We start from the raw sequence: 6,312 nt of genomic DNA on the forward strand, positions 1-6,312 counted from the left end.
ACACCTGTGGCCTCTTCACTTGTCAGGCTGATTGAATCTAGAATCTAGACCTTTTTATCTACTAAAATAGAGTTCCTAATAGATGTTGGGCACATTATGAGCATTTCTCTTAATTTGCAATTCTTTTTTTAAGTTTATTTATTTTGAGAGAGACAGAGAGAGAGAGAGAGAGAGAGAGAGAGGCAGTGAGGGCAGGAGAGAGGCAGAGGGGGAGGGAGAGAAAAAGAATCCCAAGCAGGCCCCATGCTGTCAGCACGGAGCCCAATGTGGGGCTTGAACTCATGAACCATGAGATCACGACCTGAGCTAAAACCAAGAGTCGGACACTTAACCAGCTGAGCCACCCAGGCGCCCCTAATCTGCAATTCTTTGAAGGTTTTTAGATTTTATGTATTATGTAATGTGATAAAGGCCCACCCTGTCTTTTAATAATCTCCCATGTTTTTTTCTAGTACATTCTTTTATTTCTTACCTTCACACTTTTTACCTAGCTAGAATGTTTCTTGTTGCAAAGAGTGAGGCATTGATCCACCTTCCATTCTTCTGAGGAGTGTCTGTCTAGTTCCAACAATGCCTTGCGAACAATTCAACTTACCCTACTGATTTCAAGGACTACCTTTTTACTGATTTTCATAAACACCATTTGTATTTGAGCCTATTCCTGGGCCGTCTATTCTATTCCACTGAGTTTTACAATGAGTTTTAAAACAATTTATGTTGCCTTTTTAGATTGCACAACTTAGGCAAGTATTATCATCTTGCTTCAGTTTTTCCAAGTTAAGGCTCAAGGTTATGAAGCTGCAGACAAAATGTTCTTGACTGCAGTTGACCGAGACAGAAGGCAGAGCAACAGTCTTTGGCAAGTCTGAGTATAACAGCCAGTCCACAAATCGTACTGCCACTTATCTCCTAGGAAATAATGCCACCCAAACTGAGACTCTTAAGTCCCTGAAAATTTTGAGGGGTTCCACTGAATGGCATCATCGAATTCAATCTTTCTCTGTGTATCTTACAGCTCTGACTTTTAAGCTCCTCCTCACCAAACCATCTGCAGTTATGGAGACTTTTCAGCCTCTGCCCTAAAATCTTCATTGTGGATTGGCTGTGAAGTAGGAAAATCAATCACTTCTTTTCAGGAAATCAACAAGGTCTTTTTATTTCTGGTAAATTTCTAAAATAAAACAGACCTACAAAGATCATATTTCCCCACTTTTTAAAAAACAAATACATAAAAGTTTATTCTTGGAATAATCATTTTGATAAGCACATTATATAGCAATTGTATTGCAAACTGTATAAATGAAATCTTTCTGTTTCCAAATATTTCTGCTTCAATGTATATGAACTCTGATGTTCTTTGTAACTCTGACGTTATGAGAAATGTTTTCATCCATCTATGGCACGTAAACTCACATAAACTCTAAGTTTACCTATATTACTAGTGCTTTAACACTATGGTTAGAAACAACACACACACACACACACATTTAATGTTAATATAAACGTGCTCACATAATGTAATTTGGCTTATCTTTTTCTCTATCTCTTCTTATTGAACAAGAATTGCAGAGGGTTTTGTTTGTTTGTTTTATTTAGAGAGTATGAGCAGGGGAGAGGGGCAGAGAGAGAGGGAGAGAGAGAATCCCAAACAGGCTCCATGCTCAGTGCAGAGCCCAATGTGGGGCTCTATCCCATGACCCTGGGATCACGACCTGAGCCAAAATCAAGAGTCCAACCCTCAACTGACTGAGCCACCCAGGCGCCCCAAGAATTTCAGCCTTAAAAAGACTTTGAAACCTATCTCTGTTGGCATCAGGGCTCCAAAATTTGCCACCACGTTTCTTCTTGGCTACTGTTCTCCTCCGGTCCTCTTCTCCTTGACCCTCCTTGTGCAAGGTCTTTCTATACCCTCTCCCCCAAATCCCAGTTTGGAGAAAAACATGAGTAATTCTGTATGTCTGAAAAGCTTGTGGTGTAAAAATTTAAAGAAGTAAACGGGACTGTAGATGTCTTGGGGATTTAACATTTCTAATAAATTATCATGGACAGAGCTCAGTCATTTTTTTCTCCTTGCTTGGTGTACCTTCGGTAGCTGCCTACCGTTATGTAGACTGAAGAGAGGAATCTAATTCTGGCTGCTCCTGACGGCTGCTTTGTGTACCGCTGGGTCAAATGCACACAGGTGAACAAACAAAGAAATGTATAACTCTGTCTTATCATGAGAAGTCCAGATCACAAAAATAACCTGTGGCTTCAATTTAGAAAATCATGAGAGCATTAGGACCTGCAGACCTTACAGCCTCTACCAGTCTTATTGCCATCAGTTACGTTTTGTTAGTCATACGCTATCTTCCAAAGAGAGTCATATTTCCTCTCAGTGAGAAAGATCATTTCATTGTCATGCCTGTTCAGTCTTCCCTAGAGCAGGAAGTGGTATAATATGTGTGCCCAAGCTTTAATATACGATTTTATTTTTTTCTTTTTATGATTTCAACCTTGACCTCTGACTTGAGAGTCTGCTGTTTTAACCATTAGTGTTTCTCTAGATCTTAAAGCAGAAGCTACATGTCCAATATTTACATAAAATGACCTTGGTAAAACACACATGCCGCCATCTTAACAATTATTTTTATTTGACATGATATAACCACACCAGCATCAAATCAGAACCCATACACCGATAAGTTGTTTTGTTCTTTGGCTGTTAGCAGAATGCTAAGAATGTTAAGGCACATCTCTAGCAAAACCAACCCAACGCTGAAGTTGCATTTAAAGGGAGTTCTTTCAGTGAGGCGAAAGAAAAAAAAAAAAAAAAAAAAGATACCAGATATTAATGCCCTTCTTGGAAGATGAGTTCATCCTATCTAATATGCATTAGAAATAATCTACTCATTTGATGAAAGGTTTGCGAGGCATGAATAAAGGGCCAGGCTGCTTGTCTACAGCAGCAATTAACAGAATCACACAAAGCCCATTTCAGTGGCCTATTTTCTCAGGCCAGCCATCAGTGTAATTATCCACATTAGAGGAATTTTCTGAGCTCGAGGAGAGGTTCACAAGTCAAAGGGAGCTGAAGTTCACTCTGGGGAATTTAACTAACTGTTTGGTTTTAATAATTCCTCATCAAATAATCTCTAAGGTATCAAAAGAAATCATTCCCTCTGGTTCCTGTAAAGAATCATCAATTCTGGGTTGCAGTGGCATCAACGCAAAGCGATATCATGGATTTACTCCTGCATTTTGAGGAGCTTCTCTGAGGGGAATATGCAAATCATATCCTTGATAAAGAAGAAATAATTTTAGGCGTGTGCCCAAAGGTGACCTCTTTGCACACGTTTTCATAAAGAAGATATATACCAAAAAGGTAAACACACCAATTCGTAGGTTTGCAAATATTACAATAGCAACTCTTTCCCTCTCTTTCAGCTTTATGGTCTTTCTGTTACTGTGAAACACGTTGCTACTTAAAAATAGTAGCGCTGAGGGGCACCTGGGTGGCTCAGTCAGCCGAATGTCTGACTTCAGCTCAGGTCATGATCTCATGGTTCGTGAGTTCTCCGCTGTCAGCACAGAGCCACCTTCAGATCCTCGGTCCCCCTCTCTCTCTGCCCCTCCCCTGCTAGCACTCTCTCTCTCTCTCTTTCTCTCTCTCTCTCTCTCAAAAATAAACATTAAAAATAAATAATATAGCTGAAGGTGGGAAAGTCATTGTTTCATTCACAAAAGTCATGAACTAATGAATACACATACATGCATGCAAACACACACACTACACATATACACGCATATCACTGACACATGGTATTTATATGAAGATATAGCACTCATGATATATATTTATATCTGTCTATTTATCCATCTGATTTCACAGAGGGATCCTTTAAAAAGAGATGGGAAATATCAGAAGATAGTGGCTAAGATTTATATACGTTCATATGTGTGTGTGCAAGTGTATGTATATGTGCAATTTTCCTGTTGATATCACATCCCTCCTTTAACATCATTATAGTGGCTCAGCATCAGTGAACACCGAAACTGCCCTTATTAAACTAGTAAAAGAGACCAATCTTTTCTTAGATTAGATGGTTAGATTTAGATAGGCTTTTTCCCAGGTATTTTAGATCAGCAATAGAAAAGCCTAAGAGGGAGAAAGATTTTTCATTGTTTCTATTATATGTATAATGGAATGAAATATACTTGTGGCCAATTTCAACAAAACTCAATTGGTATTTATGTAGGAGACACTGGCATGAAACTTGTCTGCTAACAATGCACAAAGTGAGGTCTCAGCCCAACAGTTTAAAGTCCTTCAAGTCCTGTGAAAACCTGATTCCCAGAGTAACCACACTTATATTTACTATGAGGAAAGGACAGCCCTGCTCTCCACCACACCTCTACCCCAGCTATATTTCAAGCATCACTGAGTTCTCACAGTATGAGAACTAATCAAAAGATTGAGAGTTTCTCAAATCTTTCTTTCCTCTCTGCACGTTAGCCCAAAAGTATCCTTTGTAGGTGAAATAAAGGATAAGTTGGTGGTGATGAGGGAAGGGAAGATAATACCGGATACCCACATATTGCTGAAATTACTCTGGTTAACATATTTAAGAGATATGGGGCATAATGTAAGCTCCTGTACACAGTGAGTCATTTATTTTAAGATGCAAATTGATCTCCTCTTTGATTACTGATGGTAATTTATGGTGAAAGATACCAAATTCAGTCACAGACAAGGGGGTAGCCATTATGTAGTTCTAGAGAGTGGATGCTTTTTCAAAATGCTATTCCTAACGCAACTATTGTGTGCCTACAACAACAAACCAATACCACTGCCCCGTGAAAGAAAGAAAGAAAGAAAGAAAGAAAGAAAGAAAGAAAGAAAGAAAGAAAGAAAGAAAGAAAGAAAGAAAGAAAGAAAGAAAGAAAAATTCACGGAGAGACATGAGACTCAATTCTCCATGCCAAGTGAATAAACAACACTAAGATTGGCACATAGAAGTATTCTTGATTTCCAAAGCTCTGTGACTGAACCCTCAAATTTTGTTGTTACCATTCCCACAACCAGATTTACCTGATGGTCCATGAAACAACGCCATCTCTCTTTTATACAGCAACATCTGCGCTTAGATGAACACACACCCACACACACATGCACCTGCACACACAAAAGTAATTGGAATGCACTTTGATTACTTCAGCTCCCCATGCCCAAGGCGGGTGATAACAGGACCGGTTCAATCATGATTATTAAAATGGACAAGAGAGGTGTGAGGCACATCACCTTGCTGGAGTCCAACCAGCCCCACAGTATCGATGAGCACGGTTTAATCATTTTTTTTTAAGTTTATTTAGTTATTTTTGATAAAGAGAGAGAGAGAGAGACAAAGAGAGACAGAGAGAGAGGGGACAAAGTGAGGGGGGGGAGAGAACACCAGTGGGGGGGGGGGCAGAGCGAGAAGGAGGGAGAATCCCAAGCAGACTCTGCACTGTTAGCGTGAAGCCTGACGCAGGGCTTGATCCCACGAACTGTGAGATGTGACCTGGGCCAAAATCAAGAGTCAGACGCTTAACCCAGGTGTCCCGAGCATGTTTCAATCTTAAAATGTTTTTCAGACCTATCAGAAAAAGGTCGTTTTGGGAAAATGTACTATGAATAATCATGTTATTTGAAAAGCTGTGGCCACTTTTCTTCAATTTATTTAAGAGAGAATTTGAGCTGGGCCTTGTGATTTAGGAAAATCAAAAAAAAAAATCAAGCAATAATTTCCAACTGTTTAACTGCATCACATGAGGCTCTTGGGGAGATACACCATATGCATCTGAAGGAGCTCAGGGGTGCCTGGGTGGCTCAGTCAGCTGTGCTGACAGCTCAGAGCCCGGCGCCTGCTTTGGATTCTGTGTCTCCCTCTCTCTGCCCCTCCCTTGCTTGCGCTCTGTCCCTCTCTCTCTTGAAAATAAATAAACATTAAAAAAAATAAATAAAGGAGCCAATAATACAGCTACAGTAAAACAGAGTAACAGAATGATCAATTCAAAGAGTATTAGAAATAGAAATGCAATATAAAACATCTAGATCAACCTTTCACATCACAATACGGAAAGAGAGTGGCCAACATTGATTTCAGACATGTATAATCAGAATAGAACATTAAGTATTATTGGAAAATACTATTTATAACTGCAGAGTTATGTTAAGATGCTAAGTTTGAGTATACTAGCACAGAAACTAACTCTTAGGTACCTTGAGAGTCAGAATAAGAACAATTTTAAACAATAAATTGTGAGGTGACTCAATGTGCAAGTATCGGTCAA

Source organism: Neofelis nebulosa, chromosome 12 (assembly GCF_028018385.1).
Source record: "Neofelis nebulosa isolate mNeoNeb1 chromosome 12, mNeoNeb1.pri, whole genome shotgun sequence".
Classification (NCBI taxonomy): Eukaryota; Metazoa; Chordata; class Mammalia; order Carnivora; family Felidae; genus Neofelis; species Neofelis nebulosa.